The sequence below is a fragment of the Phalangium opilio genome, unplaced genomic scaffold (assembly GCF_054372755.1).
Source record: "Phalangium opilio isolate 3A_F unplaced genomic scaffold, DU_Popi_V2 ptg000073l_1, whole genome shotgun sequence".
Taxonomy (NCBI): Eukaryota; Metazoa; Arthropoda; class Arachnida; order Opiliones; family Phalangiidae; genus Phalangium; species Phalangium opilio.
In genome coordinates, this window is record NW_028324183.1 from 439,598 (window position 1) to 464,588 (window position 24,991).

At 40.3% G+C, this 24,991-nt stretch overlaps 48 non-coding genes across 48 annotated transcripts; all 48 read right to left on the reverse strand.

Moving 5' to 3' along the window:
* Positions 1 to 176: 176 nt before the first annotated feature.
* Positions 177 to 248, reverse strand: TRNAE-UUC (transfer RNA glutamic acid (anticodon UUC)). The gene has a single exon. It is a non-coding gene; the product is annotated as a tRNA-Glu (tRNA).
* A 78-nt stretch (positions 249 to 326) lies between these two features.
* TRNAE-UUC (transfer RNA glutamic acid (anticodon UUC)) lies at positions 327 to 398 on the reverse strand. The gene has a single exon. It is a non-coding gene; the product is annotated as a tRNA-Glu (tRNA).
* Positions 399 to 1,227: 829 nt separating this feature from the next.
* Positions 1,228 to 1,299, reverse strand: TRNAE-UUC (transfer RNA glutamic acid (anticodon UUC)). Its single transcript has one exon. It is a non-coding gene; the product is annotated as a tRNA-Glu (tRNA).
* Positions 1,300 to 1,528: 229 nt separating this feature from the next.
* On the reverse strand, positions 1,529 to 1,600 carry TRNAE-UUC (transfer RNA glutamic acid (anticodon UUC)). Its single transcript has one exon. It is a non-coding gene; the product is annotated as a tRNA-Glu (tRNA).
* Positions 1,601 to 1,827: 227 nt separating this feature from the next.
* TRNAE-UUC (transfer RNA glutamic acid (anticodon UUC)) lies at positions 1,828 to 1,899 on the reverse strand. The gene has a single exon. It is a non-coding gene; the product is annotated as a tRNA-Glu (tRNA).
* A 78-nt stretch (positions 1,900 to 1,977) lies between these two features.
* Positions 1,978 to 2,049, reverse strand: TRNAE-UUC (transfer RNA glutamic acid (anticodon UUC)). The gene has a single exon. It is a non-coding gene; the product is annotated as a tRNA-Glu (tRNA).
* A 229-nt stretch (positions 2,050 to 2,278) lies between these two features.
* TRNAE-UUC (transfer RNA glutamic acid (anticodon UUC)) lies at positions 2,279 to 2,350 on the reverse strand. Its single transcript has one exon. It is a non-coding gene; the product is annotated as a tRNA-Glu (tRNA).
* Positions 2,351 to 2,729: 379 nt separating this feature from the next.
* TRNAE-UUC (transfer RNA glutamic acid (anticodon UUC)) lies at positions 2,730 to 2,801 on the reverse strand. The gene has a single exon. It is a non-coding gene; the product is annotated as a tRNA-Glu (tRNA).
* Positions 2,802 to 2,880: 79 nt separating this feature from the next.
* TRNAE-UUC (transfer RNA glutamic acid (anticodon UUC)) lies at positions 2,881 to 2,952 on the reverse strand. The gene has a single exon. It is a non-coding gene; the product is annotated as a tRNA-Glu (tRNA).
* Positions 2,953 to 3,030: 78 nt separating this feature from the next.
* On the reverse strand, positions 3,031 to 3,102 carry TRNAE-UUC (transfer RNA glutamic acid (anticodon UUC)). The gene has a single exon. It is a non-coding gene; the product is annotated as a tRNA-Glu (tRNA).
* Positions 3,103 to 3,331: 229 nt separating this feature from the next.
* Positions 3,332 to 3,403, reverse strand: TRNAE-UUC (transfer RNA glutamic acid (anticodon UUC)). Its single transcript has one exon. It is a non-coding gene; the product is annotated as a tRNA-Glu (tRNA).
* A 78-nt stretch (positions 3,404 to 3,481) lies between these two features.
* On the reverse strand, positions 3,482 to 3,553 carry TRNAE-UUC (transfer RNA glutamic acid (anticodon UUC)). Its single transcript has one exon. It is a non-coding gene; the product is annotated as a tRNA-Glu (tRNA).
* A 229-nt stretch (positions 3,554 to 3,782) lies between these two features.
* Positions 3,783 to 3,854, reverse strand: TRNAE-UUC (transfer RNA glutamic acid (anticodon UUC)). Its single transcript has one exon. It is a non-coding gene; the product is annotated as a tRNA-Glu (tRNA).
* A 79-nt stretch (positions 3,855 to 3,933) lies between these two features.
* Positions 3,934 to 4,005, reverse strand: TRNAE-UUC (transfer RNA glutamic acid (anticodon UUC)). The gene has a single exon. It is a non-coding gene; the product is annotated as a tRNA-Glu (tRNA).
* Positions 4,006 to 4,234: 229 nt separating this feature from the next.
* On the reverse strand, positions 4,235 to 4,306 carry TRNAE-UUC (transfer RNA glutamic acid (anticodon UUC)). The gene has a single exon. It is a non-coding gene; the product is annotated as a tRNA-Glu (tRNA).
* Positions 4,307 to 4,385: 79 nt separating this feature from the next.
* On the reverse strand, positions 4,386 to 4,457 carry TRNAE-UUC (transfer RNA glutamic acid (anticodon UUC)). The gene has a single exon. It is a non-coding gene; the product is annotated as a tRNA-Glu (tRNA).
* A 78-nt stretch (positions 4,458 to 4,535) lies between these two features.
* TRNAE-UUC (transfer RNA glutamic acid (anticodon UUC)) lies at positions 4,536 to 4,607 on the reverse strand. The gene has a single exon. It is a non-coding gene; the product is annotated as a tRNA-Glu (tRNA).
* A 78-nt stretch (positions 4,608 to 4,685) lies between these two features.
* TRNAE-UUC (transfer RNA glutamic acid (anticodon UUC)) lies at positions 4,686 to 4,757 on the reverse strand. Its single transcript has one exon. It is a non-coding gene; the product is annotated as a tRNA-Glu (tRNA).
* Positions 4,758 to 4,836: 79 nt separating this feature from the next.
* TRNAE-UUC (transfer RNA glutamic acid (anticodon UUC)) lies at positions 4,837 to 4,908 on the reverse strand. The gene has a single exon. It is a non-coding gene; the product is annotated as a tRNA-Glu (tRNA).
* A 76-nt stretch (positions 4,909 to 4,984) lies between these two features.
* TRNAE-UUC (transfer RNA glutamic acid (anticodon UUC)) lies at positions 4,985 to 5,056 on the reverse strand. Its single transcript has one exon. It is a non-coding gene; the product is annotated as a tRNA-Glu (tRNA).
* Positions 5,057 to 5,135: 79 nt separating this feature from the next.
* TRNAE-UUC (transfer RNA glutamic acid (anticodon UUC)) lies at positions 5,136 to 5,207 on the reverse strand. The gene has a single exon. It is a non-coding gene; the product is annotated as a tRNA-Glu (tRNA).
* Positions 5,208 to 5,285: 78 nt separating this feature from the next.
* TRNAE-UUC (transfer RNA glutamic acid (anticodon UUC)) lies at positions 5,286 to 5,357 on the reverse strand. The gene has a single exon. It is a non-coding gene; the product is annotated as a tRNA-Glu (tRNA).
* A 79-nt stretch (positions 5,358 to 5,436) lies between these two features.
* TRNAK-UUU (transfer RNA lysine (anticodon UUU)) lies at positions 5,437 to 5,508 on the reverse strand. The gene has a single exon. It is a non-coding gene; the product is annotated as a tRNA-Lys (tRNA).
* Positions 5,509 to 5,737: 229 nt separating this feature from the next.
* Positions 5,738 to 5,809, reverse strand: TRNAE-UUC (transfer RNA glutamic acid (anticodon UUC)). The gene has a single exon. It is a non-coding gene; the product is annotated as a tRNA-Glu (tRNA).
* A 78-nt stretch (positions 5,810 to 5,887) lies between these two features.
* TRNAE-UUC (transfer RNA glutamic acid (anticodon UUC)) lies at positions 5,888 to 5,959 on the reverse strand. Its single transcript has one exon. It is a non-coding gene; the product is annotated as a tRNA-Glu (tRNA).
* A 79-nt stretch (positions 5,960 to 6,038) lies between these two features.
* Positions 6,039 to 6,110, reverse strand: TRNAE-UUC (transfer RNA glutamic acid (anticodon UUC)). Its single transcript has one exon. It is a non-coding gene; the product is annotated as a tRNA-Glu (tRNA).
* Positions 6,111 to 6,339: 229 nt separating this feature from the next.
* TRNAE-UUC (transfer RNA glutamic acid (anticodon UUC)) lies at positions 6,340 to 6,411 on the reverse strand. The gene has a single exon. It is a non-coding gene; the product is annotated as a tRNA-Glu (tRNA).
* Positions 6,412 to 6,489: 78 nt separating this feature from the next.
* On the reverse strand, positions 6,490 to 6,561 carry TRNAE-UUC (transfer RNA glutamic acid (anticodon UUC)). The gene has a single exon. It is a non-coding gene; the product is annotated as a tRNA-Glu (tRNA).
* Positions 6,562 to 6,640: 79 nt separating this feature from the next.
* Positions 6,641 to 6,712, reverse strand: TRNAE-UUC (transfer RNA glutamic acid (anticodon UUC)). The gene has a single exon. It is a non-coding gene; the product is annotated as a tRNA-Glu (tRNA).
* A 78-nt stretch (positions 6,713 to 6,790) lies between these two features.
* On the reverse strand, positions 6,791 to 6,862 carry TRNAE-UUC (transfer RNA glutamic acid (anticodon UUC)). The gene has a single exon. It is a non-coding gene; the product is annotated as a tRNA-Glu (tRNA).
* A 79-nt stretch (positions 6,863 to 6,941) lies between these two features.
* Positions 6,942 to 7,013, reverse strand: TRNAE-UUC (transfer RNA glutamic acid (anticodon UUC)). The gene has a single exon. It is a non-coding gene; the product is annotated as a tRNA-Glu (tRNA).
* Positions 7,014 to 7,091: 78 nt separating this feature from the next.
* On the reverse strand, positions 7,092 to 7,163 carry TRNAE-UUC (transfer RNA glutamic acid (anticodon UUC)). Its single transcript has one exon. It is a non-coding gene; the product is annotated as a tRNA-Glu (tRNA).
* Positions 7,164 to 7,542: 379 nt separating this feature from the next.
* Positions 7,543 to 7,614, reverse strand: TRNAE-UUC (transfer RNA glutamic acid (anticodon UUC)). The gene has a single exon. It is a non-coding gene; the product is annotated as a tRNA-Glu (tRNA).
* A 79-nt stretch (positions 7,615 to 7,693) lies between these two features.
* TRNAE-UUC (transfer RNA glutamic acid (anticodon UUC)) lies at positions 7,694 to 7,765 on the reverse strand. The gene has a single exon. It is a non-coding gene; the product is annotated as a tRNA-Glu (tRNA).
* A 229-nt stretch (positions 7,766 to 7,994) lies between these two features.
* Positions 7,995 to 8,066, reverse strand: TRNAE-UUC (transfer RNA glutamic acid (anticodon UUC)). The gene has a single exon. It is a non-coding gene; the product is annotated as a tRNA-Glu (tRNA).
* Positions 8,067 to 8,144: 78 nt separating this feature from the next.
* Positions 8,145 to 8,216, reverse strand: TRNAE-UUC (transfer RNA glutamic acid (anticodon UUC)). Its single transcript has one exon. It is a non-coding gene; the product is annotated as a tRNA-Glu (tRNA).
* Positions 8,217 to 9,045: 829 nt separating this feature from the next.
* Positions 9,046 to 9,117, reverse strand: TRNAE-UUC (transfer RNA glutamic acid (anticodon UUC)). Its single transcript has one exon. It is a non-coding gene; the product is annotated as a tRNA-Glu (tRNA).
* Positions 9,118 to 9,346: 229 nt separating this feature from the next.
* On the reverse strand, positions 9,347 to 9,418 carry TRNAE-UUC (transfer RNA glutamic acid (anticodon UUC)). The gene has a single exon. It is a non-coding gene; the product is annotated as a tRNA-Glu (tRNA).
* A 227-nt stretch (positions 9,419 to 9,645) lies between these two features.
* On the reverse strand, positions 9,646 to 9,717 carry TRNAE-UUC (transfer RNA glutamic acid (anticodon UUC)). The gene has a single exon. It is a non-coding gene; the product is annotated as a tRNA-Glu (tRNA).
* A 78-nt stretch (positions 9,718 to 9,795) lies between these two features.
* On the reverse strand, positions 9,796 to 9,867 carry TRNAE-UUC (transfer RNA glutamic acid (anticodon UUC)). The gene has a single exon. It is a non-coding gene; the product is annotated as a tRNA-Glu (tRNA).
* Positions 9,868 to 9,946: 79 nt separating this feature from the next.
* On the reverse strand, positions 9,947 to 10,018 carry TRNAE-UUC (transfer RNA glutamic acid (anticodon UUC)). The gene has a single exon. It is a non-coding gene; the product is annotated as a tRNA-Glu (tRNA).
* A 78-nt stretch (positions 10,019 to 10,096) lies between these two features.
* TRNAE-UUC (transfer RNA glutamic acid (anticodon UUC)) lies at positions 10,097 to 10,168 on the reverse strand. Its single transcript has one exon. It is a non-coding gene; the product is annotated as a tRNA-Glu (tRNA).
* A 79-nt stretch (positions 10,169 to 10,247) lies between these two features.
* TRNAE-UUC (transfer RNA glutamic acid (anticodon UUC)) lies at positions 10,248 to 10,319 on the reverse strand. The gene has a single exon. It is a non-coding gene; the product is annotated as a tRNA-Glu (tRNA).
* A 229-nt stretch (positions 10,320 to 10,548) lies between these two features.
* Positions 10,549 to 10,620, reverse strand: TRNAE-UUC (transfer RNA glutamic acid (anticodon UUC)). Its single transcript has one exon. It is a non-coding gene; the product is annotated as a tRNA-Glu (tRNA).
* Positions 10,621 to 10,699: 79 nt separating this feature from the next.
* Positions 10,700 to 10,771, reverse strand: TRNAE-UUC (transfer RNA glutamic acid (anticodon UUC)). The gene has a single exon. It is a non-coding gene; the product is annotated as a tRNA-Glu (tRNA).
* Positions 10,772 to 11,150: 379 nt separating this feature from the next.
* On the reverse strand, positions 11,151 to 11,222 carry TRNAE-UUC (transfer RNA glutamic acid (anticodon UUC)). The gene has a single exon. It is a non-coding gene; the product is annotated as a tRNA-Glu (tRNA).
* Positions 11,223 to 11,300: 78 nt separating this feature from the next.
* Positions 11,301 to 11,372, reverse strand: TRNAE-UUC (transfer RNA glutamic acid (anticodon UUC)). The gene has a single exon. It is a non-coding gene; the product is annotated as a tRNA-Glu (tRNA).
* A 982-nt stretch (positions 11,373 to 12,354) lies between these two features.
* On the reverse strand, positions 12,355 to 12,426 carry TRNAE-UUC (transfer RNA glutamic acid (anticodon UUC)). The gene has a single exon. It is a non-coding gene; the product is annotated as a tRNA-Glu (tRNA).
* Positions 12,427 to 24,991: the final 12,565 nt, after the last annotated feature.

The following is a 24,991-nucleotide window of genomic DNA, read 5'->3' on the forward strand; positions in this document are numbered from 1 at the left end:
CTTCAAATGCGGTACATCAGCAGTCGCTCCGATACCGGGAATCGAACCCGGGCCTTCTGGGCGAATGCCACATATCCTAGCCACTAGACCATATCGGACTGGCTTGAGCAACCCTAGATATTATTCCTATAAATGTGTCTTTAAATTTATTCTTTAAAAGCGGTACAAAGCACAGTCTCCGATACCGGGAATCGAACCCGGGCCTTCTAGGTGAAAGCCAGGTATCCTACCCACTAGACCATATCGGACTGGTTTGAGCAACCCTAGATATTATTCCTATAAATGTGTCTTTAAATTTATTCTTTAAAAGCGGTACAAAGCACAGTCTCCGATACCGGGAATCGAACCCGGGCCTTCTGGGTGAAAGCCAGATATCCTAGCCACTAGACCATATCGGACTGGTTTGAGCAACCCTAGATATTATTCCTATAAATGTGTCTTTAAGTTTATTCTTTAAAAGCGGTACAAAGCAGTCTTCGATACCGAGAATCGAACCCGGGCCTTCTGGTTGAAAGCCAGGTATCCTACCCACTAGACCATATCGGACTGGTTGGCACAACCCTAAATATTATTCCTATAAATGTGTCTTTAAGTTTATTCTTCAAATGCGGTACATAAGCAGTCGCTCCGATACCGGGAATCGAACCCGGGCCTTCTGGGTGAAAGCCAGGTATCCTACCCACTAGACCATATCTGACTTGTTCAACCAAGTCTTAATTCTATTCATAAACCTATATCCTTAAGTCTATTTTTAAAAAGCGGTACAAAGCACCGACTCCGATACCGGGAATCGAACCCGGGCCTTCTGGGTGAAAGCCAGGTATCCTACCCTTTAGACCATATCTGACTTGTTCAACCAAGTCTTAATTCTATTCATAAACCTATATCCTTAAGTCTATTTTTAAAAAGCGGTACAAAGCACCGACTCCGATACCGGGAATCGAACCCGGGCCTTCTGGGTGAAAGCCAGGTATCCTAGCCACTAGACCATATCTGACTTGCTCAACCACGTCTTAATTCTATTCATAAACCTATATCCTTAAGTCTATTCTTCAAAAGCTGTACAAAAGCACTCGCTCCGATACCGGGAATCGAACCCGGGCCTTCTGGGTGAAAGCAAGGTATCTTACCCACTAAACCATATCGGAATGGTTGGCACAACCCTAAATATTATTCCTATAAATATGTCTTTAAGTTTATTCTTCAAAAGCGGTACAAAAGCACTCGCTCGGATACCGGGAATCGAACCCGGGCCTTCTGGGTGAAAGCCAGATATCCTAGCCACTAGACCATATCGGACTTGTTTGAGCAACCCTAGATATTATTCCTATAAATGTGTCTTTAAGTTTATTCTTTAAAAGCGGTACAAAGCACAGTCTTCGATACCGGGAATCGAACCCGGGCGTTCTAGGTGAAAGCCAGGTATCCTACCCACTAGACCATATCGTAATGGTTGGCACAACCCTAAATATTATTCCTATAAATATGTCTTTAAGTTTATTCTTCAAATGCGGTACATAAGCAGTCACTCCGATACCGGGAATCGAACCCAGGCCTTCTGGGTGAAAGCCAGATATCCTAGCCACTAGACCATATCGGACCGGTTTTAGCAACCCCAGATATTATTCCTATAAATGTGTCTTTAAATTTATTCTTTAAAAGCGGTACAAAGCAGTCTTCGATACCGGGAACCGAACCCGGGCCTTCTGGGTGAAAGCCAGATATCCTAGCCACTAGACCATATCGGACTGGTTGGAACAACCCCAAATATTATTCCTATAAATTTTTCTTTAAATTCATTCTTCAAAAGCGGTACAAAAGCACTCGCTCCGATACCGGGAATCGAACCCGGGCCTTCTGGGTGAAAGCCAGATATCCTAGCCACTAGACCATATCGGACTGGTTTGAGCAACCCTAGATATTGTTCCTATAAATGTGTCTTTAAATTTATTCTTTAAAAGCGGTACAAAGCACAGTCTTCGATACCGGGAATCGAACCCGGGCCTTCTGGGTGAAAGTCAGATATCCTACCCACTAGACCATATCGGAAAGGTTTTAGCAACCCTAGATATTATTCCTATAAATGTGTCTTTAAATTTATTCTTTAAATGCGGTACATAGCACAGTCTTCGATACCGGGAATCGAACCCGGGCCTTCTCGGTGAAAGCCAGGTATCCAACCCACTAGACCATATCGGACTGGTTGGCACAACCCTAAATATTATTCCTATAAATATGTCTTTAAGTTTATTCTTCAAATGCGGTACATAAGCAGTCACTCCGATACCGGGAATCGAACCCGGGCCTTCTGGGTGAAAGCCAGATATCCTAGCCACTAGACCATATCGGAAAGGTTTTAGCAACCCTAAATATTATTCCTATAAATGTGTCTTTAAATTTATTCTTTAAAAGCGGTACAAAGCACAGTCTTCGATACCAGGAATCGAACCCGGGCCTTCTGGGTGAAAGTCAGATATCCTACCCACTAGACCATATCGGAAAGGTTTTAGCAACCCTAGATATTATTCCTATAAATGTGTCTTTAAATTTATTCTTTAAAAGCGGTACATAGCACAGTCTTCGATACCGGGAATCGAACCCGGGCCTTCTAGGTGAAAGCCAGGTATCCTACCCACTAGACCATATCGGAATGGTTGGCACAACCCTAAATATTATTCCTATAAATATGTCTTTAAGTTTATTCTTCAAAAGCGGTACAAAAGCACTCGCTCCGATACCGGGAATCGAACCCGGGCCTTCTGGGTGAAAGCCAGATATCCTAGCCACTAGACCATATCGGACTGGTTGGAACAACCCCAAATATTATTCCTATAAATTTTTCTTTAAATTCATTCTTCAAAAGCGGTACAAAAGCACTCGCTCCGATACCGGGAATCGAACCCGGGCCTTCTGGGTGAAAGCCAGATATCCTAGCCACTAGACCATATCGGACTGGTTTGAGCAACCCTAGATATTGTTCCTATAAATGTGTCTTTAAATTTATTCTTTAAAAGCGGTACAAAGCACAGTCTTCGATACCGGGAATCGAACCCGGGCCTTCTGGGTGAAAGTCAGATATCCTACCCACTAGACCATATCGGAAAGGTTTTAGCAACCCTAGATATTATTCCTATAAATGTGTCTTTAAATTTATTCTTTAAATGCGGTACATAGCACAGTCTTCGATACCGGGAATCGAACCCGGGCCTTCTCGGTGAAAGCCAGGTATCCAACCCACTAGACCATATCGGACTGGTTGGCACAACCCTAAATATTATTCCTATAAATATGTCTTTAAGTTTATTCTTCAAATGCGGTACATAAGCAGTCACTCCGATACCGGGAATCGAACCCGGGCCTTCTGGGTGAAAGCCAGATATCCTAGCCACTAGACCATATCGGACTGGTTTGAGCAACCCTAGATATTATTCCTATAAATGTGTCTTTAAATTTATTCTTTAAAAGCGGTACAAAGCACAGTCTCCGATACCGGGAATCGAACCCGGGCCTTCTGGGTGAAAGCCAGATATCCTACCCACTAGACCATATCGGACTGGCTTGAGCAACCCTAGATATTATTCCTATAAATGTGTCTTTAAATTTATTCTTTAAAAGCGGTACAAAGCACAGTCTCCGATACCGGGAATCGAACCTGGGCCTTCTAGGTGAAAGCCAGGTATCCTACCCACTAGACCATATCGGAATGGTTGGCACAACCCTAAACATTATTCCTATAAATATGTCTTTAAGTTTATTCTTCAAAAGCGGTACAAAAGCACTCGCTCCGATACCGGGAATCGAACCCGGACCTTCTGGGTGAAAGCCAGATATCCTAGCTACTAGACCATATCGGACTGGTTTGAGCAACCCTAGATATTGTTCCTATAAATGTGTCTTTAAGTTTATTCTTCAAATGCGGTACATAAGCAGTCGCTCCGATACCGGGAATCGAACCCGGGCCTTCTGGGTGAAAACCAGATATCCTAGCCACTAGACCATATCGGACTGGTTGGCACAACCCTAAATATTATTCCTATAAATGTGTCTTTAAGTTTATTCTTCAAATGCGGTACATCAGCAGTCGCTCCGATACCGGGAATCGAACCCGGGCCTTCTGGGCGAATGCCACATATCCTACCCACTAGACCACATCGGACTGGCTTGAGCAACCCTAGATATTATTCCTATAAATGTGTCTTTAAATTTATTCTTTAAAAGCGGTACAAAGCACAGTCTCCGATACCGGGAATCGAACCCGGGCCTTCTAGGTGAAAGCCAGGTATCCTACCCACTAGACCATATCGGAATGGTTGGCACAACCCTAAACATTATTCCTATAAATATGTCTTTAAGTTTATTCTTCAAAAGCGGTACAAAAGCACTCGCTCCGATACCGGGAATCGAACCCGGGCCTTCTGGGTGAAAGCCAGATATCCTAGCTACTAGACCATATCGGACTGGTTTGAGCAACCCTAGATATTATTCCTATAAATGTGTCTTTATATTTATTCTTTAAAAGCGGTACAAAGCACAGTCTCCGATACCGGGAATCGAACCCGGGCCTTCTGGGTGAAAGCCAGATATCCTAGCCACTAGACCATATCGGACTGGTTTGAGCAACCCTAGATATTATTCCTATAAATGTGTCTTTAAATTTATTCTTTGAAAGCGGTACAAAGCACAGTCTTCGATACCGGGAATCGAACCCGGGCCTTCTGGGTGAAAGCCAGGTATCCTACCCACTAGACCATATCGGAATGGTTGGCACAACCCTAAATATTATTCCTATAAATATGTCTTTAAGTTTATTCTTCAAAAGCGGTACAAAAGCACTCGCTCCGATACCGGGAATCGAACCCGGGCCTTCTGGGTGAAAGCCAGATATCCTAGCCACTAGACCATATCGGACTGGTTTGAGCAACCCTAGATATTATTCCTATAAATGTGTCTTTAATTTTATTCTTTAAAAGCGGTACAAAGCAGTCTTCGATACCGGGAATCGAACCCGGGCCTTCTGGTTGAAAGCCAGGTATCCTACCCACTAGACCATATCGGACTGGTTGGCACAACCCTAAATATTATTCCTATAAATATGTCTTTAAGTTTATTCTTCAAATGCGGTACATAAGCAGTCTCTCCGATACCGGGTATCGAACCCGGGCCTTCTGGGTGAAAGCCAGATATCCTAGCCACTAGACCATATCGGACTGGTTTTAGGAACCCTAGATATTATTCCTATAAATGTGTCTTTAAATTTATTCTTTGAAAGCGGTACAAAGCACAGTCTTCGATACCGGGAATCGAACCCGGGCCTTCTGGGTGAAAGCCAGGTATCCTACCCACTAGACCATATCGGAATGGTTGGCACAACCCTAAATATTATTCCTATAAATATGTCTTTAAGTTTATTCCTCAAAAGCGGTACAAAAGCACTCGCTCCGATACCGGGAATCGAACCCGGGCCTTCTGGGTAAAAGCCAGATATCCTAGCCACTAGACCATATCGGACTGGTTTGAGCAACCCTAGATATTATTCCTATAAATGTGTCTTTAAATTTATTCTTTAAAAGCGGTACAAAGCACAGTCTTCGATACCGGGAATCGAACCCGGGCTTTCTGGGTGAAAGCCAGGTATCCTACCCCCTAGACCATATCGGAATGCTTGGCACAACCCTAAATATTATTCCTATAAATATGTCTTTAAGTTTATTCTTCAGATGCGGTACATAAGCAGTCTCTCCGATACCGGGAATCGAGCCCGGGCCTTCTGGGTGAAAGCCAGATATCCTAGCCACTAGACCATATCGGACTGGTTTTAGGAACCCTAGATATTATTCCTATAAATGTGTCTTTAAATTTATTCTTTAAAAGCGGTACAAAGAACAGTCTTCGATACCGGGAATCGAACCCGGGCCTTCTGGGTGAAAGCCAGGTATCCTACCCACTAGACCATATCGGAATGCTTGGCACAACCTTAAATATTATTCCTATAAATATGTCTTTAAGTTTATTCTTCAAAAGCGGTACATAAGCAGTCTCTCCGATACCGGGAATCGAACCCGGGCCTTCTGGGTGAAAGCCTGATATCCTAGCCACTAGACCATATCGGACAGGTTTTAGCAACCCTAGATATTATTCCTATAAATGTGTCTTTAAATTTATTCTTTAAAAGCGGTACAAAGCACAGTCTTCGATACCGGGAATCGAACCCGGGCCTTCTGGGTGAAAGCCAGGTATCCTACCCACTACACCATATCGTAATGGTTGGCACAACCCTAAATATTATTCCTATAAATATGTCTTTAAGTTTATTCTGTAAAAGCGGTACAAAAGCACTCGCTCGGATACCGGGAATCGAACCCGGGCCTTCTGGGTGAAAGCCAGATATCCTAGCCACTAGACCATATCGGACTGGTTTGAGCAACCCTAGATATTATTCCTATAAATGTGTCTTTAAATTTATTCTTTAAAAGCGGTACAAAGCACAGTCTTCGATACCGGGAATCGAACCCGGGCCTTCTGGTTGAAAGCCAGGTATCCTACCCACTAGACCATATCGGACTGGTTGGCACAACCCTAAATATTATTCCTATAAATGTGTCTTTAAGTTTATTCTTCAAATGCGGTACATAAGCAGTCGCTCCGATACCGGGAATCGAACCCGGGCCTTCTGGGTGAAAGCCTGATATCCTAGCCACTAGACCATATCGGACTGGTTTGAGCAACCCTAGATATTATTCCTATAAATGTGTCTTTAAATTTATTCTTTAAAAGCGGTACAAAGCACAGTCTCCGATACCGGGAATCGAACCCGGGCCTTCTGGATGAAAGCCAGGTATCCTACCCACTAGACCATATCGGACTGGTTGGCACAACCCTAAATATTATTCCTATAAATGTGTCTTTAAGTTTATTCTTCAAATGCGGTACATAAGCAGTCGCTCCGATACCGGGAATCGAACCCGGGCCTTCTGGGTGAAAGCCAGATATCCTAGCCACTAGACCATATCGGACTGGTTCGAGCAACCCTAGATATTATTCCTATAAATGTGTCTTTAAATTTATTCTTTAAAAGCGGTACAAAGCACAGACTTCGATACCGGGAATCGAACCCGGGCCTTCTGGATGAAAGCCAGGTATCCTACCCACTAGACCATATCGGACTGGTTGGCACAACCCTAAATATTATTCCTATAAATGTGTCTTTAAATTTATTCTTTAAAAGCGGTACAAAGCACAGTCTTCGATACCGGGAATCGAACCCAGGCCTTCTGGGTGAAAGTCAGATATCCTACCCACTAGACCATATCGGAAAGGTTTTAGCAACCCTAGATATTATTCCTATAAATGTGTCTTTAAATTTATTCTTTAAAAGCGGTACATAGCACAGTCTTCGATACCGGGAATCGAACCCGGGCCTTCTCGGTGAAAGCCAGGTATCCTACCCACTAGACCATATCGGAATGGTTGGCACAACCCTAAACATTATTCCTATAAATATGTCTTTAAGTTTATTCTTCAAAAGCGGTACAAAAGCACTCGCTCCGATACCGGGAATCGAACCCGGACCTTCTGGGTGAAAGCCAGATATCCTAGCTACTAGACCATATCGGACTGGTTTGAGCAACCCTAGATATTGTTCCTATAAATGTGTCTTTAAGTTTATTCTTCAAATGCGGTACATAAGCAGTCGCTCCGATACCGGGAATCGAACCCGGGCCTTCTGGGTGAAAGCCAGATATCCTAGCCACTAGACCATATCGGACTGGTTGGCACAACCCTAAATATTATTCCTATAAATGTGTCTTTAAGTTTATTCTTCAAATGCGGTACATCAGCAGTCGCTCCGATACCGGGAATCGAACCCGGGCCTTCTGGGCGAATGCCACATATCCTAGCCACTAGACCATATCGGACTGGCTTGAGCAACCCTAGATATTATTCCTATAAATGTGTCTTTAAATTTATTCTTTAAAAGCGGTACAAAGCACAGTCTCCGATACCGGGAATCGAACCCGGGCCTTCTAGGTGAAAGCCAGGTATCCTACCCACTAGACCATATCGGACTGGTTTGAGCAACCCTAGATATTATTCCTATAAATGTGTCTTTAAATTTATTCTTTAAAAGCGGTACAAAGCACAGTCTCCGATACCGGGAATCGAACCCGGGCCTTCTGGGTGAAAGCCAGATATCCTAGCCACTAGACCATATCGGACTGGTTTGAGCAACCCTAGATATTATTCCTATAAATGTGTCTTTAAGTTTATTCTTTAAAAGCGGTACAAAGCAGTCTTCGATACCGAGAATCGAACCCGGGCCTTCTGGTTGAAAGCCAGGTATCCTACCCACTAGACCATATCGGACTGGTTGGCACAACCCTAAATATTATTCCTATAAATGTGTCTTTAAGTTTATTCTTCAAATGCGGTACATAAGCAGTCGCTCCGATACCGGGAATCGAACCCGGGCCTTCTGGGTGAAAGCCAGGTATCCTACCCACTAGACCATATCTGACTTGTTCAACCAAGTCTTAATTCTATTCATAAACCTATATCCTTAAGTCTATTTTTAAAAAGCGGTACAAAGCACCGACTCCGATACCGGGAATCGAACCCGGGCCTTCTGGGTGAAAGCCAGGTATCCTACCCTTTAGACCATATCTGACTTGTTCAACCAAGTCTTAATTCTATTCATAAACCTATATCCTTAAGTCTATTTTTAAAAAGCGGTACAAAGCACCGACTCCGATACCGGGAATCGAACCCGGGCCTTCTGGGTGAAAGCCAGGTATCCTAGCCACTAGACCATATCTGACTTGCTCAACCACGTCTTAATTCTATTCATAAACCTATATCCTTAAGTCTATTCTTCAAAAGCTGTACAAAAGCACTCGCTCCGATACCGGGAATCGAACCCGGGCCTTCTGGGTGAAAGCAAGGTATCTTACCCACTAAACCATATCGGAATGGTTGGCACAACCCTAAATATTATTCCTATAAATATGTCTTTAAGTTTATTCTTCAAAAGCGGTACAAAAGCACTCGCTCGGATACCGGGAATCGAACCCGGGCCTTCTGGGTGAAAGCCAGATATCCTAGCCACTAGACCATATCGGACTTGTTTGAGCAACCCTAGATATTATTCCTATAAATGTGTCTTTAAGTTTATTCTTTAAAAGCGGTACAAAGCACAGTCTTCGATACCGGGAATCGAACCCGGGCGTTCTAGGTGAAAGCCAGGTATCCTACCCACTAGACCATATCGTAATGGTTGGCACAACCCTAAATATTATTCCTATAAATATGTCTTTAAGTTTATTCTTCAAATGCGGTACATAAGCAGTCACTCCGATACCGGGAATCGAACCCAGGCCTTCTGGGTGAAAGCCAGATATCCTAGCCACTAGACCATATCGGACCGGTTTTAGCAACCCCAGATATTATTCCTATAAATGTGTCTTTAAATTTATTCTTTAAAAGCGGTACAAAGCAGTCTTCGATACCGGGAACCGAACCCGGGCCTTCTGGGTGAAAGCCAGGTATCCTACAAACTACACCATATCGGAATGATTGGCACAACCCTAAATATTATTCCTATAAATATGTCTTTAAGTTTATTCTGTAAAAGCGGTACAAAAGCACTCGCTCGGATACCGGGAATCGAACCCGGGCCTTCTGGGTGAAAGCCAGATATCCTAGCCACTAGACCATATCGGACTGGTTTGAGCAACCCTAGATATTATTCCTATAAATGTGTCTTTAAATTTATTCTTTAAAAGCGGTACAAAGCACAGTCTTCAATACCGGGAATCGAACCCGGGCCTTCTGGTTGAAAGCCAGGTATCCTACCCACTAGACCATATCGGACTGGTTGGCACAACCCTAAATATTATTCCTATAAATGTGTCTTTAAGTTTATTCTTCAAATGCGGTACATAAGCAGTCGCTCCGATACCGGGAATCGAACCCGGGCCTTCTGGGTGAAAGCCTGATATCCTAGCCACTAGACCATATCGGACTGGTTTGAGCTACCCTAGATATTATTCCTATAAATGTGTCTTTAAATTTATTCTTTAAAAGCGGTACAAAGCACAGTCTTCAATACCGGGAATCGAACCCGGGCCTTCTGGTTGAAAGCCAGGTATCCTACCCACTAGACCATATCGGACTGGTTGGCACAACCCTAAATATTATTCCTATAAATGTGTCTTTAAGTTTATTCTTCAAATGCGGTACATAAGCAGTCGCTCCGATACCGGGAATCGAACCCGGGCCTTCTGGGTGAAAGCCTGATATCCTAGCCACTAGACCATATCGGACTGGTTTGAGCAACCCTAGATATTATTCCTATAAATGTGTCTTTAAATTTATTCTTTAAAAGCGGTACAAAGCACAGTCTCCGATACCGGGAATCGAACCCGGGCCTTCTTGGTAAAATCCAGGTATCCTACCCACTAGACCATATCGGAATGGTTGGCACAACCCTAAATATTATTCCTATAAATATGTCTTTAAGTTTATTCTTCAAAAGCGGTACAAAAGCACTCGCTCCGATACCGGGAATCGAACCCGGACCTTCTGGGTGAAAGCCAGATATCCTAGCTACTAGACCATATCGGACTGGTTTGAGCAACCCTAGATATTGTTCCTATAAATGTGTCTTTAAGTTTATTCTTCAAATGCGGTACATAAGCAGTCGCTCCGATACCGGGAATCGAACCCGGGCCTTCTGGGTGAAAGCCAGATATCCTAGCCACTAGACCATATCGGAAAGGTTTTAGCAACCCTAAATATTATTCCTATAAATGTGTCTTTAAATTTATTCTTTAAAAGCGGTACAAAGCACAGTCTTCGATACCGGGAATCGAACCCGGGCCTTCTGGGCGAATGCCACATATCCTAGCCACTAGACCATATCGGACTGGTTTGAGCAACCCTAGATATTGTTCCTATAAATGTGTCTTTAAATTTATTCTTTAAAAGCGGTAGAAAGCACAGTCTCCGATACCGGGAATCGAACCCGGGCCTTCTCGGTGAAAGCCAGGTATCCTACCCACTAGACCATATCGGACTGGTTGGCACAACCCTAAATATTATTCCTATAAATATGTCTTTAAGTTTATTCTTCAAATGCGGTACAAAAGCAGTCGCTCCGATACCGGGAATCGAACCCGGGCCTTCTGGGTGAAAGCCAGATATCCTAGCCACTAGACCATATCGGACTGGTTTGAGCAACCCTAGATATTATTCCTATAAATGTGTCTTTAAATTTATTCTTTAAAAGCGGTACAAAGCACAGTCTCCGATACCGGGAATCGAACCCGGGCCTTCTGGTTGAAAGCCAGGTATCCTACCCACTAGACCATATCGGACTGGTTGGCACAACCCTAAATATTATTCCTATAAATGTGTCTTTAAGTTTATTCTTCAAATGCGGTACATAAGCAGTCGCTCCGATACCGGGAATCGAACCCGGGCCTTATGGGTGAAAGCCAGGTATCCTACCCACTAGACCATATCTGACTTGTTCAACCAAGTCTTAATTCTATTCATAAACCTATATCCTTAAGTCTATTTTTAAAAAGCGGTACAAAGCACCGACTCCGATACCGGGAATCGAACCCGGGCCTTCTGGGTGAAAGCCAGGTATCCTACCCACTAGACCATATCTGACTTGCTCAACCAAGTCTTAATTCTATTCATAAACCTATATCCTTAAGTCTATTCTTCAAAAGCTGTACAAAAGCACTCGCTCCGATACCGGGAATAGAACCCGGGCCTTCTGGGTGAAAGCAAGGTATCTTACCCACTAAACCATATCGGAATGGTTGGCACAACCCTAAATATTATTCCTATAAATATGTCTTTAAATTTATTCTTTAAAAGCTGTACAAAGAACAGTCTCCGATACCGGGAATCGAACCCGGGCCTTGTGGATGAAAGCCAGGTATCCTACACACCAGACCATATCTGACGTGCTCAACAAAGTCTTAATTCTATTCATAAACCTATATCCTTATGTCTATTCTTCAAAAGCTGTACAAAAGCACTCGCTCCGATACCGGGAATCGAACCCGGGCATACCGGGCGAATGCCACATATCCTAGCCACTAGACCATATCGGACTGGTTTGAGCAACCCTAGATATTATTCCTATAAATGTGTCTTTAAATTTATTCTTTAAAAGCTGTACAAAGAACAGTCTCCGATACCGGGAATCGAACCCGGGCGTTCTGGGTGAAAGTCAGGTATCCTAGCCCCTAGACCATATCGTATTTGCTCAGAGAAGTTTTAATTCTATTCATAAACCTATATCCTTAAGTCTATTCTTCAAAAGCGGTACAAAAGCACTCGCTCCGATACCGGGAATCGAACCCGGGCCTTCTGGGTGAAAGCCAGATATCTCAGCCACTAGACCATATCGGACTGGTTTAAGCAACCCTAGATATTATTTATCAAAACGCGTCTTGGATTAAACCAAGACCTAAAAAGTATCGATAAGAACAAGGTTAATCACTTGACTGAATGCGCAGATATTGAAACTTTTTTTTAATTAAAACTTACATGCTTAAGAAAGTATGTTCCATCACCCTATTCCATTGAATAAACTTACTTTACTGGTACTAAATTTTTTCCCTCTCAATAATTTGAAAAATTTACTTATCTCGGGTTTTCGAGCACAATTCCATTCCCCGAAAACATTTTATAACTACATTTATTATCACTTTTAAGAGAGTACGTGTATGACATTGTGTCGATAATAGGTTGCTAACATATCCCCGTTCATGCCCTGAACGCTCCATTGTGAAACCTTTTGTTAATTTTAGTGCAAATTTCAACAATGGCAGCACATTTAATAGGGACGTTATGATTTTTACTCTTAGTTAAACTGAATTATGTAATAGACCACTTCGACATGGAAAGACACGGGGGTAAAACTTTGCCTTCCATCTCGGTCGAGTCGATGGAAAGATCATAAATAGAGCAGAGACGGCGAGGGGTCAACCCCCCCCGTATGTCCTGATACTGAGGATTGAAATCTCTTTTTTTACGTAGAAAGGGTCTACGTAGCAGCGGTACGACAGACAATGGTCAAACGGTTCTGCCATGGCGTTTCTATGGTTCGCAAGCGTTAGGGGCGTGCATGATATTCGTAATTTTTTGATTTTCTTTGTTGTAATTGTTAACTTAAGCGTGGTCGTAGTCTGAAAATTATGACTTGGTTATTTTGCAAAATAGCCTGCGTTCACCGAGTCACGTGATCTACGACGCTGTGGCTCGACTCTGCTACTTAGACTGTATATCTTCAGGAACAAGGATAATGTATAAACGGTTTTTAAAGGAATATGGGATTTTTAAACTTGTCGCTGCGAATCTTCCTATAGTAAATGTAGTATTCCTTGGTAGCCCCAGAGACTTCTGGTAGCACTCTGTATGCATTTGGTAGAACAGTTTTATAGAAATTGAAATGGTAAAAGATATTTATAAAATAAGATTTGTTCGAATATTTAAACTTCAATTTGGTCTAATTATTTTGTAGTTGTCCTATTTCAAGGCGAGGAATGCTCTCAAAAACAATTACTATTTGCTGACCTTAAAAAGTAATTCACACAGAATTCTCGAGCAGCTTAACGCGTAATTGAGTGGGCTATTGCCTTGGTAACGAGGCCAGCGAAAGACAAGGCATGAGAATGGCACAAGGCGTACTTCTATCAAGGGGGGTATACAACTATACATCCTCCTTGTTCGTATCGGGCGCAGCAGAGGCTAAAGCAGACTACGACTAAATCGTTTTGTCATTGTTATGTTGTAGTTATATGGTATTTTCCACACGAAAACTCTTAAAAGTGATAATAAATGTAGTTATAAAATGTTTTCGGGGAATGGAATTGTGCTCGAAAACCCGAGATAAGTAAATTTTTCAAATTATTGAGAGGGAAAATATTTACTACCAGTAAAATAAGTTTATTCAATGGAATAGGGTGATGGAACATTACTTTCTTAAGCATGTAAGATTTAATTAAAAAAACGTTTCAATATCTGCTCATTCAGTCAAGTGATTAACCATGTTCTTATCGATACTTTTTAAGTCTTGGTTAAATCCAAGACGCGTTTTGATTAATATCTGTTACTTCGGTCTTAATTTTTATTAATTTTGCGTACATGCGGTGGTGATTAATTTATTTCAGTGCTCATTCCCGCATGCTGCAGAAAAGGAAATAGTTTGTCATTCAATAGACTGAGAGCTAGTAGCTAAGGGGACGTCACATCAATATTTTTAATCTTAATTTGAGCTGATGAAGTAAGATATACGAGGGTGTGATGTCATGACAAAGATTTAGTTTGACTATTTCTCATGAACCCAGACCAGAATATACCAGTTTTGAACCCCATTTCCAATGTCATTGTGTCAACAACATCTTATTCAGAACGGATATTTCTCTTAACCTTTACACGAGATTCAACATATAGATTACCATCTTTTGTGGTTAACTTTAACCTAATTTAAGAAACTAAAATAGTATTTTTTTTTGTTAAAAATGACATTAAATAAGACAACTAGCAATAATTTGGCAATGTTTTGGGAGTTTGAGAAGAAACACAATTTTGTAGTATTTTGGAAAAGATGGCAATTTCATAATAATTTTATATTCAATAACAGGAATACATTTAGCCATTCAGTTTTAATGCAAAGGGCCCCTCCTTTGGCGTGTCTTAAAAAGAATTTCTCTTCCGTATAGTGTGGTAGTTTGGCATATTTTATTTTTCGCTCTGTCCTTAAGTACAATTTTAATTGGATTTAGCCATTGGGATAGATGATAAATGATTAGCCAGCGTACTACGGGAGTCTGGCAATGGAACTGTGCGTAGATTTATCATTGAATATAGGAAATACCAGGACCAACAAATTATTTACTAGTATTTATGAAACTAATGGTAACTATTTTACCTTTGATAAATAAAGTCAAATGAGAGTTACAGTAGTTTATTGATGACAAAAGTTAGGGTTAATAATATTATTTATTTTATATAATAGTTAAAATATAAATTGTAATTTTTTAAAGTTATGGCTGTTCAGTAATTACTTAAAAGTCATTAAAACAATAAATTGCTTTAAGAATATTTTGGTTAAACTTTTTGTCAAGGTTTAAACACGCATGATTATTTTATTGGAATGTGCTAAAGATTTATTTTAAAAACACATTTGGATTGATAATTGTTATGTTTATTTATAGCACGCAATTTGGAATTGAATTTCCCTGGTTGTTATTTATTTATGGTATTCATTATAATTATTTTCCAGTAAATAAAAATTTTGTTTTCACGTTCAAAGCTAATAGTTGCGTATTTTTTAAAGGGTTTCATTCATAACTTTATAAGGAAAATTATTTTGGACACCAGAAAGGCTTTTGAGAATAATTAGTGATTGCGTCCTGGCTGGCAAAAAATAGACCTTAACAGGGAAAAGCTATGAATAAGTATAATTAATTTTAACTGAATCTAAAATGTAAGTTTCACTATGAATACATGAGAGGGATTAAAAAAATGTTCAAAGACAGTCATACGTGAAGGTTGGACTTAAAAAGTGTGAAAAGTTCAACATTAACGTTAGAGCACCAATAATCATTTTGTTAATCTCTCAAGTGAATAATTCAATGATGAAAAAATATTTATACACATTTAAAACTAGGACTGTAAAATTGAGAATATATAATAGCCAGAAAAATAGTAAGCATGGGTTTTAATGTTAAATTATTTTAGGTATAAAAAAGGGAAGGGGGAGTTTGTTAAAATACTGCTAATATACTTAAAGATGCTTTTTAAAAAGGGTAGTGATTTGTTGGTGTAGAATCTGCAGTTTAGCTCAGAGAGTTAATGAAGCGCCTTGTATTTCGTTAGTGACATCTTCAATCCAGTTGATTTATTTTTTTTCTATATTTAATACTATTGAACTAAGATGGCGTTAGTGGTTAATGTCGTTAAGTGGTAGCTTTTTTTACTGGTTCCATCGCGCTTGGTTTTGTTTTATTGATGTAGAGTCTGCAGTTTAGTTCACAGTTAATGAGAAGCCTTGTGTTTCACTATTAAACTAAGATGGCGTTAGTGGTTAATGTCAATAATCGGTAGGTTTTTTACCAGCTCCATCGCGCGTGATTTTGTTTTGTTAATGTAGAATCTGCAATTTAGTTCAGAGAGTTAATGATGTGCCTTGTGTTTGGTAGCGACATCTCCAGTCCATTTTATTTTTTTTTATATTTATTACGTTTGAACTCAGATAGCATTACTGCTTAACGTCATTAATTGGCAGCTTTATTTTACTAATTCCATCGAGCTTGTTTTGTTTGGCAAACGTCCGTAAAATAACGTTCATAAGGCGTTTCGATGGAAATTTAAATTGAACTCCAAGGTTAATCACAGTTGGGTTTTTTAGAGTTACGAATGAAGTACTTGAGGTTTAATCGGGTAGTGAAGGAGGGGGGATTTGGGGTATTTCACCACCCGCGGACACGGGGTAGTCAGTTCCTGTAGGGTAGGCATGCTGACAAGTCCCTTATTCCCTCAAAACTTTGTCGCCCAGAAGCTTGGCTTACAGGAGTGCGCCCAAACTCCCAACATAGTGAAGTACATAATTTTAGTAACAAACCATTGCTGTTCTAAATTTTAATAACGTTGAAGCAACTTTTGTTCAAAAAAGTTTTTTTAGCGAATTCATATCTGTTAGGAACTTCTATTGTGTTGATGAACTTGAAGGCAAGGCTTGCCAAGCCTTTATATAATTATGCAGGGAAACCAAATAATTGACATGTATTGTTTGGCTTGACGTTCTATAGACACTCGCTCAACCAATACGAAGGTTATTTCTTTGATATCTTTGCTGTTTTTAATCCAAAGTCGCTCTCATTCTTTGAACACGCCAGTCTAAAGTGTCTGTTATTTCGGCATAGAAGTTGAATATTTATATTTCTTGATCTGTCTATCGAAGTCTTGTGGTGTTGTTTTTTATAATGATGATGTTCATATTTTTTAGCTGTGTAGTTTTAACCTTTTATTATACTGGTAAAGGCTATGATGAATTATCTTTCTGTCGAAGCTTAGCAGCTGGCACGTGTTGATACAATACGCTTATAATTGTACGAAAATAGTCTTTAAATTGCATGTTTCAAAGTTGAAAATATGCACTGCTTGTAGCATTTATGTCGAAATAATTTTGTTCTTCGTTATATTAGTTATGTAAAGGGGCGGAGGGGGAGGAGGCGAAAGAAAACTTTACAATTTACTGGCTATTATATGTTCATTTAAATATGAGATTTTGAGGGTCAATTTTTTTAAATTTTGTGAGGCAACTCTTAGCTTTAAGTTTGGAAACAGTGCTGCTAGAACATGAGAATTATTGTTTTGCGCGTGGGTTACCAAAGGGACAATGAAAATGTTATTAAATTTTGAAGAAAAAAAATTATTCCAGAAGGCTTTGCAAATTCTACCCCTGTTGGTTTTACTCAATGCCACCCATCGCTCAGACTACTCCAGCTGGTGAGAAACACAAAGAGAATATGCAAAACTTCCTGGAATATTAATTGTAAAAAAAATGGTTTAGTTATTTTATTTACAAGGGTAATGTAATATATATATATATATATATATATATATATATATATATTGGTAAACGCAATTGGGGAAATAATTCTCAAACTTTATAAAAACAATTTCTCCAACAATAGTAGGATATTAGTTAGTGGGACAAATTAATTAGTTCATATGGCCATTAAATAGTTTAAAAATGGATTTTTGTAAGTGGTATTAGATTGGGTCGGGTACACAATATTGATAAGTTATACAAAGAAAAGGTTATATTAATAAATAATATTTAAACACAAAATCTTCGCTACAGGGGGGTTTAAATTAAAACAGTATAATATTAGATTAAATAAATTTAGTTTATAAAATCTCGTGGATTATTTTGAACGGTTTGAAATTGTTGATGCAAAAAATTTATGGGCGTCTTAATGTAAAAAAATATAGCGCGCTTAAAAGAGAAAAATGGTAGTTGCGAAACTGATATTTAGAGAACTCTTCGAATATATTAATTTTAATCAGTATTTATTTAAAATTTGTGTACGAGTGTCTAAATCTCAGTTCCAAAAATCTGTTCAATGTTAACTAATAATATGAGTTTGTCTCAATAGTAACACCAGCTTATTAAAGAATTATATTTAATCACATAGCATTACCAACAGGGGCTACGTTTTTAACTTGTTTTTATATAAAATACCATTGGGGCAAGGCAAAACCCTTCACTAGAAAATTTAAAAATTAATTCAAGAATCATCGCCTTTTTTCGTAACAATAGCATGGCCCTACAATCCTCCCTCCTCTCCCATTCACGGTTATTATAGTCTGGGCAACATCAAAATTAATCTCAAACCATTGTAAACCTTACACATGCTCTAGGGCCACCAATCTTACCCAAGCATAAATTACTTTAAAGGGAATATGAAACTATTAGTATATCTTTGACAGATATGATGCTCCTTTCTGGTACGAATATTGAAATTTTAAGCTTTACCCGGGGTAAATTTGATATGGATTCTTCAATCACGTTAGATCCTTTAATGTGTTTGGACTCTTTCCAAGAGCAGAACAGTGACGTCAGTCAAGTTACTGACGAATCTCTCCCTTTTTCTGATCATTGCATCACTGACCTTGTACCAGCCGTTGTCTTTTCTCACAAAGTTCACATAATGTCCCTTGGCCAACGATTGACCTTTGTGAATAACCACCCCTTTAGTTTTAAAAAGCATCTTGCTCAAAGTGACATTTTGATTTTCAAAACTTGATATTTTGGTCAAAATCTTAACTGGACGACCATCTTTGTAATCGCCACGGAGAAGACACAAAAATACGTACTTCCCGCAGGATATCAATACATCACGCTCTTGTATTTTTGGGTTGTTACAAAATACGCATGGCACATCTGTTAATCTCATCCTTTTTTCTAGAGATTTCCAATCAATTTTATCTCGGTTTTCTAGTGGAAGATTGAAAATGTTGCTTTCAACAATATTTTCCGAATTTTGTTCAACTTGACATTTGGGGCATTTGGTAACGTTCCGCGACTTTGACCAAAAAAGATCTTTTAGAGCCTTAGAGTAATCGGCTTCCATTTCTTGGCTTAGTGTCGTCAAGAGCACCATCAGAAATTCACTGGCGTCTTGTTGATCGTTTTGCGTAAAATGATTTCCAACAGCCATTCTCAGTTCCAACCCTTTACGACTGAAAGTTCCTTGAGAACTCTCGATGTCGTTTATCGTGTCATGGAGGCAACGTAAAACTGGTTTTTCAACGAACGATCTATTGTAAGATTTAACCAATTCTCTTAATTCCGGCACTTATAAGAGCAGTTGCAAAACGCTATTAGAATAGCACGTTACTTGATCATCGTTAGCTAAACCCTTCAAGGGAAAACTATCCAAACTCTGTTGGTCCTTCCTTTTCTTCTTTGGCATTTCCTGCGCCGTATCGTCACATCTCTCTTCCTCGCCTTCTAAAAGGCTTTTAGATAGAGTAGGTGCACTTCTTTTTCTACCTCGGCTTTGTTTTGACTCCGTTATTTTCAATAGAGGCAGATCTGGCCTATATTTTTGCGAAGCCTGTTATACTCCATAATGGCTCGTCCATCCGCCTTAATTTTAGTCGGATCGAACTGTAATAGATGGAGTCCGGCTAAAGACGTCACTCTTGATAAAGCAACGTACGCCATGCCGGTTCCGAATAAATTCGGACCTAAGTCCATAACGGCGCATTTTAAACTCATACCTTGGATTTTGTGTATCGTAATAGCGTACGCCAGGATGACGGGAAACTGGGAGCGCTTAATGTAAATTTTAGCCATGAGCAAAAATTTAACGCTAATTTTCTCCACTAAAAAATCGGAGATATCGTCGTCGTTATTCGGTTCGCGATCTACTCTGAGAAAAATACCAGTAACGTTTCCTTGTTCGTCCTTCTTGAATCCAGTTACGAAACCCATCGTACCATTTACAACGCCTTTTTCAAAACTGATATTCCTTCTGACCATTATTCGGCAGCCAACGCAAAGAAGTAACTTGCTCTCCAAACCGCCCGTTTTGGATGGTTCGTTTTCTAGCCTTTGCAGCCTCCCGAGAATGTTTTTATTCATTTTTTTTTGTCACAGTCTGCCATTCTATCCTGACAAGGAATGCTTTCAACTTTCTCGCCGCTTTTTCGCAGCATTTCAAAGTTGAAATTTTCGCACATGGCTAATTTAGGCATCAAACAAGTTGGTTGAAACCCTTCATTGGACAGCTTAATGAAAAGCTCCATAGCCACCTCGATGTTTTTTCCTCCCTCAACCAATCTAGTTTCTAAGGTTGCTACATCAGCTTCGGAAATATTTCCAATTCTAACTATGCTTAGAATGTCGCCGTAACTTTGGTCGTTGGCTTGTCTAACATTTTGCGTTAGTTCATCATATTTAAAAAACTTCCAAAGATCACTTCCTCCGATGCAATTGAATCTAAGTCTGGCTTCTTCGGGAGTGATTTTGATAAACGCGGGATTTCCTTGAACCAGAGGCAATTGGAAAAAGTCCACCAAATGGTTGGTTCATTTCCCAAAATTCGTTCAGCCTCAAGTGAACGTGAGTCAGTAAAACCGACGAGACCATGGAAATTTCATCAATAATTAACAGTTTTAAATTTCCCAAAGTTTTTTTCATAATGCTCATATTGTCAGAACTCAGTGAATGGTATTCGGCGATACGCCCATGATCTACCGGCAACATTAGTAATCTGTGTAATGTTACGCCATTAACATTCAACGCTGCCAAACCCGTTGGCGCGGCAATTGCCACGCTAGAAGGATTTTGAAAACGTCGCCTTACGGCGTTGGCGAGAGTGTCGATAAGAAACGATTTGCCCGTGCCACCAGGTCCCAACACAAAAAGGCACTTGTTTCCAGATTTTTCTCCCTCTTGGGAGAAGTGATCCATGATGTGATCATAAATTCTCTTTTGATCCGAGTTTAGTAACGCGACATTGTCAACATCAGTTTCGAAATTCATTTCCATGGCAGCTTCTACATCAGCCATCGCATTCTCAACTTCAATAACAATTTCCTTCCCTTGCAACGCATTTTCATCGTCGTCACTTTCTGCTTCCGAAATTACGGTTTCTGGCTCTTTCGCCTTTTTAGAAGCCTCGCGTTTCTTTTCAACTTCTTTGGAAACCGAGAGTTTCTCGTGATATTCTCTCATATCTTTTAACACCGAAAGCGAGCTTTCGAAAGCATCCGCGTAAGTTTCAAACTCGCCTAATAGTTCAATTTCGTCACGCCAAGGTTTGAAAAGGATCAGTAGAGCGTGACAATACTTTTCTTTCTCCTCTATCGGGTCGTGAATGTAGTGCTCCACTATGTAGGGCTTAATTCTCTTTCTCATGAAACCCAGATTGTTTTTCAACTCGATTACATTCGCATTTTTCTCGACACCTTCAGAGTGCTTCGCGTAATCGTAAAACTGACCAAATTCCCGCAAACTAAGATTTTCCAAGCTGTCAGGACGATTCGGATACTTGTCGTCGACGAACCCTTTTTGGCAAGTGTCCTTGCTTTCGGGGTCAGTTTCCCTCAAACGAGCGAGTTCCTTGTAACCTTTCAAAATTCTCGATCGGTTTTCTTTCAAGTTAGTGTTTATAAATTTAGTGCTGTCGGACCTGTTGTAAAGATCTTGGCCCAGCATCATATCAAGAGCTTCATAAATTCCTATTTGCTTGCACGTCAAAGATTTCAATCTATAGGCAAATAATTTTTTGGACAAACTTTCATTCCCTAACTCGGCAAAAGTTTGGTCCATGTCAGCTCGGTCTCCCTTTGTCACGTACGCAGTGACATAGTTTGCCACAATTTCCGATTTGTCAGCGACAAATTGCAAATCCATATTGGCTTTGGAAGCCAAAAGAAGCGTGGGATTATAATCATTTATTAACTCTTCGTGCTGTTTTCTCGGCAAGTTGTACAGTCGTTTCTGCACCTTTTTCATCTTACGATGACGAGTAACTGATCTGACGGAATTCATAGTGGCAACGTTTGTTACGTTTCGAGGGAAACCGTAACGACACACTTTTGATCACTTTTTAGAATTTTTCACCTTCTTATAACAACTGGAGGTGCATTTGTGAGTTTGAAATTTTTTTACCAGCCGGTGCAGCTCCGGACTCACCGATGCGCTTGGCATCGAACACGTGACGTGTTTTTGAACGTAATCCAAAATAGTCTCGGCCGAAGAAGTTCCAATCTTTGGAGCGTCCTTGGCCCACAAAAGCATGTTGTAGTGAGGTAAACCTCGAGATTGGTATTCAACCCGCCAAAAATGATGTTCTATCATGCCAAGAACTGGATTTTGCTTACACAAGACAAAGTTGTTTAACAGCGATCGCACTTTGTTGTGAAAGTGCAAATTGACGCTAAGTGGATCGAAATTCAACAATTCAGCCACCGTCATCGACTCTACTCCTGGAACGTCTGAATTCACTTTTCTCAAGTGATCGTGCAGTTCCACGTCATCATATTCGGCCGGATTAAAAGTCAAGAGCCAAGTGGGAGGGCCAAATTCCCGAATCATCGCTAGAACGGATCTAAGGACTTTATACCAGTAGTCCTTAGTACCTCGAATATGGCCCAAGAAAGTAGCTAAATTACTTTCAAGTTCTTTATCGCCAGATTCAACCCGACTGAGCAAAGTTCCAACTCCAATTGGCATGGGTTTTTTAACACGAAGAACGTAGTTCAAACTGCTAGAAATCGCTTTCATTTCGCATTCTTGATAAGAATGGAACAAATAGGCGTAATCTCGTCTAAAAATTGGACTTTTGTTCAAAAGACGGGATAAACGATACTCGGTTTCCGTTATTTTTCCAAATGGTCTATCATCGTGCTTGCCAAAGCGACCCCGAGGGAACAAATGAACGAAGCTCATGTATTCCAGTTTTTTGTCCCAAGTGCTAACCGGCTCGGCTTCGACGCGCTTCATTTGGTAAGTACCCAATAAATCCTTCGGTGGTTGGACGTTCACCGGATGAATAGAGTAGTGATCGTACAGATCATTGGCTTCGTATTCGGAAAGTTTTCGCAACAAAGCATCGGGCTGCGTTAAAATTGCGTAGGCGTCGTCTGCTGCAAGGTTCAAGTGATTTTCACCCTGTACGCCCATAATTGAAGCGTTTTGGCCAGCTTGCATGTCGTGACCGCTATTCACCGCTTCCATTGGAAGCGCAGGGGGAGCACGTGGCACCGCATCACAGCCATCGTTGATCAGCGCTAGTGGATCTGTCACGCTCAGTAATTCATCGGGAGTCAATGAATTTTCTCCGCCATCAACATTTTGCGTCCCACAAATATAATCCAGATTCATTGCCGAAATATCAATGTCTTTGTAAAAAGGATTAATTTTTTTTTGAATGCTTTCAACACTTTTTCGAGGCAAACAACCTGCTGCCAAACTTTTTAGTCCGCAGTGGGAACGCCATTCACCAAGATATGCAGTTCGTGATTTGTGGGCAACGTCTTAGGAATCATCTTCAAATTTTCTCCACGGGTATTGGAAGATAAATTACTCTTCCCTTTAAAGCTTTAACCGTACCAAACTGCATGTTGGAATTGGTTTTGGTGCCTAACCGCACCACAGTGTGGAACGGCTTCACAAGCTGAATTAAAACTTTCTCAAACATGTTTAAAGAGGTGACATCTGGCGGAGGATTGTCAACCGCCAAGTTGTTCAGAAAACATCTAATGGGAACTTTACCCTTTCCCAAATCCGTGGCGCAGTAACGACATAGAAGCATGTCTGCTTCTCTCGTGTCGGAATTATTCATTATCCAACCAGCTCTTAAAATCAAATAGGCCTCGTTATCAAAAACGGCACTGTTTACCAGTTTTTCTACCGCTCTTAAATCAGATTTTTTCAGTAATCTAAAACAGCAGTCGCAGGGTGTATCGTGAAATTCGTTGGTATGTAGCATTGCCCGAGCGAATTGATTCTCGTAAAGACTCAAGATTTCACTTTCATCGAGACTCGGCCGAGGAGCGTTAACGTTTCCTGTAGGAGCATCGTTTTGTTCCTTATTCAAATTTTTTACACGTGTGACAAGGATTTTTCTCAATTCCGCCATGACTTTTGTCAGAGACTCGTAATCACCATGTTCAATTTCAGTTGAAATTTTAGTTAAAGCGTTGAGCAACGCTTTGACGCGATAAATATTATTCAGAGTACTTCTAATTCCCGAATAATGAGGAGCGAGTTCAGCGAAAGAACGCAAATGACTTTGGCACTCTTCGGTATCAGCGCAGTAAGCAGCGTGTCCTAGAAACGGAACTATTTTCACGACCATTTCGTCCCCATCTGGTGGTATAGACACGTTTGATTTTGCGCAAAATTGTTTTCTTAATTCGCAAAGGTCCAAATCTGACTCAAAAATTTTAGTCAAAGATTTTTCATTGGCAGTCGCAACTGTGTTTACGAAAGCTAGTACTTTTGAAATGGCTTGATTTCTAACTTTGCAAATATGACTGCATTCCCAATAAACTGTTTTGGGTTGGGTTTCAATGAACCCATCTTCGTTGATCACTAAATTTGCTTTGGGGTTCTTCTCCTCATTCTCAACAACGTTGAAAAGATTCGTAACAACCCCCGACTCATTAATTTTTAAGACTCGTTCAATGACATGAGTTTTGTCATGTTTTCTTATTTCAACGAAATTTCCCATTTCATCAACAAACAGTTCTTTAGTCGAATTGGAAGCACGGTCTCTCAGAACCTTTCGTACACTACCATCAGAATTCAATTGAAAAATTTTGGTATAGCGTGACTCTTCGTCATTTTTCAGTATTCTGCCATTATTCCCAATTGCATAATAGGTAATTTCATGAAAATAGGCTTCTTTTAGGCTACTGTGAAGCCTTTTCCCACCCACAACTT